Source organism: Coregonus clupeaformis, chromosome 2 (assembly GCF_020615455.1).
Source record: "Coregonus clupeaformis isolate EN_2021a chromosome 2, ASM2061545v1, whole genome shotgun sequence".
Lineage (NCBI taxonomy): Eukaryota > Metazoa > Chordata > Actinopteri > Salmoniformes > Salmonidae > Coregonus > Coregonus clupeaformis.
The window spans coordinates 17,081,255-17,091,735 of NC_059193.1; positions in this window are offsets into that span (position 1 = coordinate 17,081,255).

Below are 10,481 nucleotides of genomic sequence, written 5' to 3' on the forward strand. Positions count from 1 at the left end.
ACACACACACACACGCTCCACCAGTCCCTGTGTGGATATAGGTCAACTTGCTGTGTGGAGGTACAGTATAGAACTGTATCCTACTCCATCACATTCATCCTCATGACACATAGACGTGTTGATTAGGCCTCATATGTAACGTTGCAAAGTATTACTGCAACTACTGCAACCATATTACTGCAGCAATATTAGGCTCAATCAACAGGCCTTACTGTACGTGTGAGTGAGAATCTCTCTTGACACACACACACATACTATTCCAACTTGGCCATGCAGACATATCTCTAGTAATGAGTAGATTGTTATGGTTCAGTTAGTGCATTGATATTATATCTACAGTAATATGCCTCGACTTTAAGAACACTTAAAAGCACAGCCTGTGCTTTTAGCAGAGATGTTACAGGCAAGTAAGATGCTATTAGTGTCATAGTGATTTATTTCAAGGAGTAGGCTATAATTGTAACCTTGTTTCGTTCTCTTTCTCTCTCTCTCTCTCTCTCTCTCTCTCTCTCTCTCTCTCTCTCTCTCTCTCTCTCTCTCTCTCTCTCTCTCTCTCTCTCTCTCTCTCTCTGTCTCTTTCTCTCTCTCTGTCTCTCTCTCTCCCCCTCCCTCCCTCCCTCCCTCCCACTGTGTCTGTAATCAGTGTGTGTATATATGACGCAGGGAATTAAGGCTTCGCCTCCAAATATGGATTCAGGATTAAATCATCTGTCCCAGTTATCATTAAGGTACACACACAATTCCCCAAATTCTCCTTCCTCCAAAATACTGACTATATCTACATTAAAATATAATTGATACTTAAGCCATTCATATAACAACAGTAATGCACTCAAGCCAGCTGATGTATTTCTTGTTTAGCCAAAACTAACATGCTGTTCTTTTTTTTAAATCACAGACAATGTTGTAGGCCCGGTCCTAAACGATGTGCTCTCTGTCACCTGGGGCTGCATGGCAAATGGCCCAGCAAAACACAAAGGACAATGCCAAAGGACTAGTCAGCCCTTCCATCTCTGAGGGGCCAAAATGTATCTCTCTGTAACAGTATCCAGAGGACTGACTATTGCATGTGATAGAATAATACTATAGTATCCATATCTGGTATCTATCTGGAACTTGTCCTCTGAGTAGAACTCTGATGTCATGTATATGGATGTACGATCTCTGGGGTAACTTGTATCTGTACAGGGTGAACTCTAAATTACTCTATGCGAATGGATTTTATTGTCCTCGCAGGAATTCTGTCTTATTTACATTGGTGTCATCCCCCACACAAGCCTTTAGATGCTGTGACACCCTGTGGAGATTGGGCCTGGGTGATCAGGTTACTGTAAACTTGGTATTGTTTTATTGGTCAATGGTGGTTGGTTATATACCTTCAGATGTTACAAAATAAATACAGGTCTGTTGTTCTCTCTCTTATCCTGTATCCAGTCAATGGAGGAAGGTTGTATGATCAATTCTCATTTCCTAGGCTTCTAGGCTTCTGGCCTGGTAGGTATCTCTTTGTTCATACTTTGTCTTGTAAGTTAACCTTAGGATCTATATGCCTAGAATAATGCCTTGCAATGCTTGTTAATGCTTTGTAACTTAAGTGTATGCCTTGTATGTGAATCCATTCATTTTACAAAGTTATTAAATAATACTTGTGTTTTGCATTCGCTTCTCATGACCGTTCCTTGACCTTAGTCAGCTAAACGCATAATACTTGATTGCAATGGACTCAGATAAACATTTTAATAGGCTAATTGCATAGTCTTATCATGGGTCACATGTGAGGTACGTATACAGTGCATTTGGAAAGCATCCAGACCCCTTCCCTTTTTCCAAATGTTGTTACGTTACAGCCTTATTCTAAAATGGATTAAATATATTTTTGTTCCTTATCAATCTACACACAATACCCCATAATGACAAAGCAAAAACAGGTTTTTAGAAATTTTTGCAAATGTATAAAAAATGTATATACAAAATACCTTATTTACATAAGTATTCAGACCCTTTGCTATGACACTCGAAATTGAGCTCAGGTGCATCCTGTTTCCATTGATCATCCTTGAGATGTTTCTACAACTTGATTGGAGTCCACCTGTGGTAAATTCAATTGATTGGACATGATTTGGAAAGGCACACACCTGTCTATATAAGGTCCCACAGTTGACAGTGCATGTCAGAGCAAAAACCAAGCCATGAGGTCGAAGGAATTGTCCGTAGAGCTCCGAGATTGGATTGTGTCGAGACACAGATCTGGGGATGGGTACCAAAGCATTTGTGCAGCATTGAAGGTCCCCAAGAACATAGTGGCCTTCATCATTCTTAAATGGAATATGTTTTGAACCACCAAGACTCTTTCTAGAGCTGGCCGCCCGGCCAAACTGAGCAATCAGGGGAGAAGGGCCTTGGTCAGGGAGGTGACCAAGAACCCGATGGTCACTCTGACAGAGCTCCAGAGTTCCTCTGTGGAGATGGGAGAACCTTTCAACAGGACAACGACCCTAAGCATACAGCCAAGACAACTCAGGAGTGGCTTCGGGACAAGTCTCTGAATGTCCTTGAGTGGCCCAGCCAGAGCCCAGACTTGAACCCGATTCAACATCTCTGGAGAGGCCTGAAAATAGCTGTGCAGCGACGCTCCCCATCCAACCTGACAGAGATTGAGAGGATCTGCAGAGAAGAATGGGAGAAACTCCCCAAATACAGGTGTGCCAAGCTTGTAACGTTATACCCAAGAATACTTGAGGCTGTAATCGCTGCCAAAGGTGCTTCAACATAGTACTGAATAAAGGGTCTGAATACTTATGTAAATGTGATATTTCAGTTTTTTGCTTTATCATTATGGGGTATTGTGTGTAGATTGATGAGGGAAAAAAATTATTTAATCAATTTCAGAATAAGGCTGTAACGTAACAAAATTTGGAAAAAGTCAAGGGGTCTGAATACTTTCTGAATGCACTGTATAATAATCACATATCAAAGATTACCCCACTACAATGTCTCTCTGTCCTGCCATAAATATTCAACAGCAGGAAGTGAGATTGGAACTCTGCACTGTGTGGGGGTGTGTTTGTGAAAGTTTTGACTACTAATGTGAGTGGGAATGTGTGTGTGTGTGTGTTTACGCAAAAGTGTGTGTGTGTTCACACAGCTTACCATTGGAATTAATTATTTAGCTCAGCGCCTCCTCCACTTAGTCACGGTCGTCTGGCCCCTGGCACCGTTCCCTCAACACGGGAGAATACCCCGCCTTACTGTTAGTCTACCGTGTTACCGTTAGTAGACCATGACCTTATACCACAGTCTGGCCCTACTACACACGTCCCCTCACCACAACCTCTATGTTCTTATGGAAGCCCTGTCACCTAGAACAGCTGTCACCCCTCACCTAAGAACAGAAGGTCCAGGAAGAGAGCTCCAGGGGAAAGAGGGATGAGGTCAGAGCTGGCGGAGAGGGAGACAGGGAAAGAGAGCTAGGTGAAACATAAGGCCAAAAGGAAGAATTGGAGCGAGAGAGAAGGAGATGGAGGGGGAGAAGGAGATGGAGATGGAGGGGAGAAGGAGATGGGGGGAGAAGGAGGGGAGAAGGAGAAGGAGAATGAGGGGAGAAGGAGATGGAGGGGAGAAGGAGATGGAGATGGAAGGGAGATGGAGCCTGGTTGTGGAGCTTTGCACTACATTTTTCAAGGTAGTTAGGAAATGGGTACTTATATGGAGAGATAGAAGAGGAAAGAGTGAGAGAGGTAGGAGGAGTAGAAATTGAAAGATGGAGCAGGAGGGAGTGGGAGGAGGAGGGGGATACAAAGAAGAAGAGATGAAGAGTAGGAAATAGAGAGACGACCAAAGGTGGAGAAGGGCACAGGAGTACAGGAAGCTTCCTGTCTAAAAGAATGATATGAGACTCTAAAAAAGTTTCTAAAAGTTTGATGACAAAAAGACAGCGAGAGTGTGAGAGACTATCCTACTGCCTTACACACATGAACACATGAACACATGCACACACACAAACACTCAGACAATGTAAACACACACACACACACTTTGTGTTGAGTCTGGTATGCTATCCAGGAGCTGGATGAGTGCCGTCACACTGTGAGCATGAAGTATTCATCCTGCGCCAGTCTTAATAATGCATTACCCCACCACTTAGGGCTAGTGGGCTGCGCCTCCTACAAGCTAGCCACGCTATGAAAATACATCAGGGATTCTCACTACAGAAGATCTCTGCTCTTGACACATCTAAAAGATGCACGAACGTGTCGATGGCTTAGCTTGGGGGCTGACTATATGCTTTGAGCTTGGCCACATAATCTGGGCCAATTATGTATTAGATGGCTCAAGTCTGGTGTGGATCATAGATCATTTAAGATCAAAGAGGAGAGGAGGAGAGGAGGAGTGGGATGAAGATGACAGCAGGGGGAGGGAGGGAGGGAGGGAGGGAGGGAGGGAGGGAGGGAGGGAGGGTTATTGAGAAGTAGATAGAGAAGTAGCTCTATTAAAACATCCCCCCCTCTCCTACTTTAAATACCCTCTTAAACATCCCTCCTCCTCTCACTCTATCTTTAAATACCCCTCTTAAACATCCCTCCTCCTCTCACTCTATCTTTAAATACCCCTCTTAAACATCCCTCCTCCTCTCACACTAAATACCCCCTTAAACATCCCTCCTCCTCTCACTCTATCTTTAAATACCCCTCTTAAACATCCCTCCTCCTCTCACTCTATCTTTAAATACCCCTCTTAAACATCCCTCCTCCTCTCACTCTATCTTTAAATACCCCTCTTAAACATCCCTCCTCCTCTCACACTATCTTTAAATACCCCTCTTAAACATCCCTCCTCCTTTCACTCTGCCACTCCCTCTCTCTCTCTCTCTCTCATCCTTATCTTTCATCCCTCTCTCTCTGGCTGACCTTTAGGCCACATTATGGACAGCCAATGGCACTCTGCCAGGCTAGTGTTTGGTATGGGTGGATGAGGGCAGGCAGACAGGCAGACAGGCAGACAGACAGGCAGACAGGCAGACAGGCAGACAGGCAGAAAGGCAGACAGACAGGCAGACAGGCAGACAGACAGGCAGAAAGGCAGACAGGCAGACATACAGGCAGGCAGTATCTCCATATTAATGACATTATGACTTCAAATCAAATCAAATCAAATTTTATTGGCCACATGCGCCGAATACAACAGTGGGGAATAGGCTTTGCTGTGCCCTCTTCACGACTGTCTTGGTGTGTTTGGACCATGATAGTTCGTTGGTGATGTGGACACCAAGGAACTTGAAGCTCTCAACCTGTTCCACTACAGCCCGTCGATGAGAATGGGGGCGTGCTCAGTCCTCTTTTTTTTCCTGTAGTCCACAATCATCTCCTTTGTCTTGGTCACGTTGAGGGAGAGGTTGTTATCCTGGCACCACACGGCCAGGTCTCTGACCTCCTCCCTATAGGCTGTCTCTTCGTTGTCTGTGATCAGGCCTACCACTGTTGTGTCGTCGGCAAACTTAATGATGGTGTTGGAGTCGTGCCTGGCCATGCAGTCATGGGTGAACAGGAAGTACAGGAGGGGACTGAGCACGCACCCCTGAGGGGTCCCCGTGTTGAGGATCAGTGTGGCAGATGTGTTGTTACCTACCCTTACCACCTGGGGGCGGCCCGTCAGGAAGTCCAGGATCCAGTTGCAGAGGGAGGTGTTTAGTCCCAGGATCCTTAGCTTAGTGATGAGCTTTGAGGGCACTATGGGGTTGAATGCTGAGCTGTAGTCTATGAATAGCATTCTCACGTAGGTGTTCCTCTTGTCCAGGTGGGAAAGGGCAGTGTGGAGTGCAATAGAGATTGCATCATCTGTGGATCTGTTGGGGCAGTATGCAAATTGGAGTGGGTCTAGGGTTTCTGGGATAATGGTGTTGATGTGAGCCATGACCAGCCTTTCACCATTACATCATCAGATTAGCCCTGTATGCAGATCTCCAGGGTCTGACAGGGATTAAATAAGTCATACAGGAGGGTTGTTATGAAGCAACCACAGGGTGGTCAGACTCAGAACCAGACTAGGTCTAGGACAGACTCAGGCTCTAGTCTAGCTGAGAGATGTACTGTACTAGAAGTTCATTGTGTTAGAGACTCAGCATTTACTCCAGACTGTCAGCGTCACAGAGAGACTGATGCTGCTGACAGCATCCTTCAGCTTCACCTTTGACCTCGGAGAGAAAGAGAGCGAGGGATAAATATCAAAGAAGAAGAAAATGGGTTTAGAGAAAATGCTTCGCCATGCTTTTTGCTCTGAAGTGTGTGAGTGCACGTGTGTGTGTGTGCACGTGTGTGTGTTTGCGTGTGTGTGTGTATGACTGTGTGCATGTCATCTAGCCTTCACTGTCTCCTCTCCCCCTATCCCTCTATCCCCTACCCTCCACTGGATCCGCATCTATACAAGGGGTGTCCAAACACTGGACCGTGAATAGGTTTACAAAGGTACACAGGTTAGAAACTAACGAGATAGTTTATGAAAATTAGGGCTGTGGTGACTCCTTGCTGTCCCCAGTCCGCCTGGCCTTGCTGCTATTCCAGTTTCAACTGTTCTGCCTGCGGTTATGGAACCCCTACCTGTCCCAGACCTGCTGTTTTCAACTCTTAATGATCGGCTATGAAAAGCCAACTGAGATTTATTCCTGATTATTATTTGACCATGCTTGTCACTTATGAACATTTTTGAACATCTTGGTATGGTTCTGTTATAATCTCCACCCGGCACAGCCAGAAGAGGACTGGCCACCCCTCATAGCCTGGTTCCTCTCTAGGTTTCTTCCTAGGTTTTGGCCTTTCTAGGGAGTTTTTCCTAGCCACCGTGCTTCTACACCTGCATTACTAGCTGTTTGGGGTTTTAGGCTGGGTTTCTGTACAGCACTTCGAGATATTAGCTGATGTACGAAGGGCTATATAAAAATAAAATTGATTGATTGAGCTCAGGAATACTCTCTCCCTCCTCTGAGTCTCTCCCTTTATTCTCTACCCTCTACTAAACTACCCTCCACTAAACTACCCTCCACTAAACTACCCTCCACTAAACTGCCCTCTACTAAACTACCCTATACTAAACTACCCTCTACTAAACTACCCTCCACTAAACTACCCTCCACTAAACTACCCTCCACTAAACTGCCCTCTACTAAACTACCCTCTACTAAACTGCCCTCTACTAAACTGCCCTCTACTAAACTACCCTCTACTAAACTACCCTCCACTAAACTGCCCTCTACTAAACTGCCCTCTACTAAACTACCCTCTACTAAACTACATTCCACTAAACTGCCCTCTACTAAACTGACCTCTACTAAACTGCCCTCTACTAAACTACCCTCCACTAAACTGACCTCTACTAAACTACCCGCCACTAAACTACCCTCCACTAAACTACCCTCCACTAAACTACCCTCTACTAAACTACCCTCCACTAAACTACCCTCCATCCATGAGTTCACTTTTCCTCTCTAACTCCATCTGCCCCAAAGGATTAACTCCTTTCATCCCATCATTAACCCTGTTTGTCCCCAGAGCGGATACTGCCTATGGGCAACAACACACATAAACACACACATACACACACACACACACACACACACGTTCACATAACATACACACATCAGAGCCTGCCGGCAATACCCACACACATGAAAGGCCCACTTCATTTCTGAAAAGCAGAGGGTGATTTTCCACTTATCCCCAGTCATAGTTATTATAACAGTCATATTAATACACTTACAGTGCCTTCAGAAAGTATTCACGCCCCTTGATTTTTCCCACATTTTGTGTTACAGACTGAATTTTAAATGGATTAAATGTATTTTTTTTGTCACTGACTTACACACAATACCCCATAATATCAAAGTAGAATAATGTTTTTTGAAATGTTTACAAATTAATAAAAAATGAAAAGCTGAAATGTTTTGAGTGAATAAGTATTCAACTCCTTTGTTATGGCAAGCCTAAATAAGTTCAGGAGTACAAATGTGCTTAACAAGTCACATAATAAGTTGCATGGACTCACTCTGTGTGCAATAATAGTGTTTAACATGATTTTTGAATGACTACCACATCTCTGTACCCCACACACGCAATGATCTGTAAGGTCCCGCAGTCGAGCAGTGAATTTCAAACACAGATATTCAACCACAAAGACATTTACATTTTACATTTTAGTCATTTAGCAGACGCTCTTATCCAGAGCGACTTACAGGAGCAATTAGGGTTAAGTGCCTTGCTCAAGGGCACATTTACGTCATTTAGCAGACGCTCTTATCCAGAGCGACTTACAAATTGGTGCATTCACCCTATAGCCAGTGGGAAAACCACTTTACACTTTTCTTTTTTTTAATATTTTTTTTTGGGGGGGGGGGGTAGAAGGATTACTTTATCCTATCCCAGGTATTCCTTAAAGAGGTGGGGTTTCAAATGTCTCCGGAAGGTGGTGAGTGACTCCGCTGTCCTGGCGTCGTGAGGGAGCTTGTTCCACCATTGGGGTGCCAGAGCAGCGAACAGTTTTGACTGGGACCAGGGAGGTTTTCCAATGCCTCGTAAAGGACACCTATTAGAAGATGGGTAAAAAAAAAACATACATTGATTATCCCTTTGAGCATGGTGAATATTAATTACACTTTGGATGGTGTATCAATACACCCAGTCACTACAAAGATACAGGCGTCCTTCCTAACTCAGTTGCCGGAGAGGAAGGAAACCGCTTAGGGATTTCACCATGAAACCATTGGGGATTTTAAAACAGTTACAGAGTTTAATGGCTGTGATAGGAGAAAACTGAGGATGGATCAACAACATTGTAGTTACTCCACAATACTAACCTAATTGACAGAGTTGAAAAGAAGAACACCTGTACAGAATACAAAATATTCCAAAACATGCTTCCTGTTTGTAACAAGGCACTAAAGTAATACTGCAAAAAATGTGGCAAAGCAATTAACTTTTTTCCCTGAATAAAGTGTTATGTTTGGGGCAAATCCAATACAACACATTACTGAGTACCACTCGCCATATTTTCAAGCATAGTGGCGGCTGCATCATGTTATGGGTATGCTTGTAATTGTTAAGGACTGGGTAGTTTTTCAGGATAAAAAAAAAACAGAATGGAGTTAAGCGCAGGCAAAATCCTAGAGGAAAACCTGTTTCAGTCTGCTTTCCACCAGACACTGGGAGATTCATTCACCTTTCAGCAGGACAATAACCTAAAACACAAGGCGAAATCTACACTGGAGTTGCTTACCAAGAAGACAGTGAATGTTCCTGAGTGGCCTAGTTACAGTTTTGACATAAATCTACTTGAAAATCTATGGCAAGACCTGAAAATGGTTGTCTAGCAATGATCAACAACCAATTTTACAGTCTGTAAGAGACTTACCCAGAAAGACTCACAGCTGTAATCGCTGCCAAAGGTGCTTCTACAAATGATTGACTCAGGGGTGTGAATACTTATGTAAATGGAATACATTTGCAAAGATTTCTAAAAACATGTTTTCACTTTGTCATTATGGGGTATTGTGTGTAGATGGGTGAGAAAAATCGATTTAATCATTTTACAATTCAGGCTGTAACAAAACATAAGTCAAGGGGTATGAATACTTTCTGAAGGCACTTGTCAATGAAAGCAACCAGACAGGCTTGGCTTTTTAAATAATTTTACTGAGAGGTTTTAACCCTTTACACTCGTGGGAATTGGACTATATGGATAGGGCTACATTTGAAATGTTTCTTACAGAAGAAATATGAAATGCATAACCATGGAAGCAATTTAAAGGGAGCAGTTTGGGGATTATGGGGAAATTAGTAGACCAAAGGTGAGGACGCAACCGTTCACCTGACACATGACTGAATCCAAACATTACACTGTTGATTTTATGTGCATTTACATGTACTGTACTTTTCGCCACATTTGTTGATAATGAAATCTGATACATTCAGTAACATGATTAGAAGATTCCTCGAAAATGTGGGGTAGGTGTAACATAAGACAAAACAATTACAAGGGTTTGACTGAGAGGACTAACTGGTGTCTCCAAGTGGCCACACACCTCTCCAAAGTGTGCACAGTTCCTAAGTAATTTGAATGCACTTTTATGACTCAAAGAAGAGTCTTCAACTATGAGGTGCTTTTTCTGAGCACTCCTAGCTGTGCCATTGAGCACAAGCACAATTGTAGTTGTTTTGTTTGGAACACAACCCTGCATCCCCACCATCACACAATTACAGTAGTTGTTTACGCAATCCAAAAAAGGTCCACAATAAATCACTATCTGGGTCAGGTGGGCATAACATGAAAGCTTGTTCTATTGCCAACATGACTAGCTAAGTTATAAAATATGATATTACAGTGTTAGACTTTCACAACGCAATTCAGGGAAACAGATCATTATTTTGGTGTGCATAGAAAGGAGTCATGAGTGCATCAGGTGTGTGTGCCACGGCAAAATTTCTTCATAATAGACA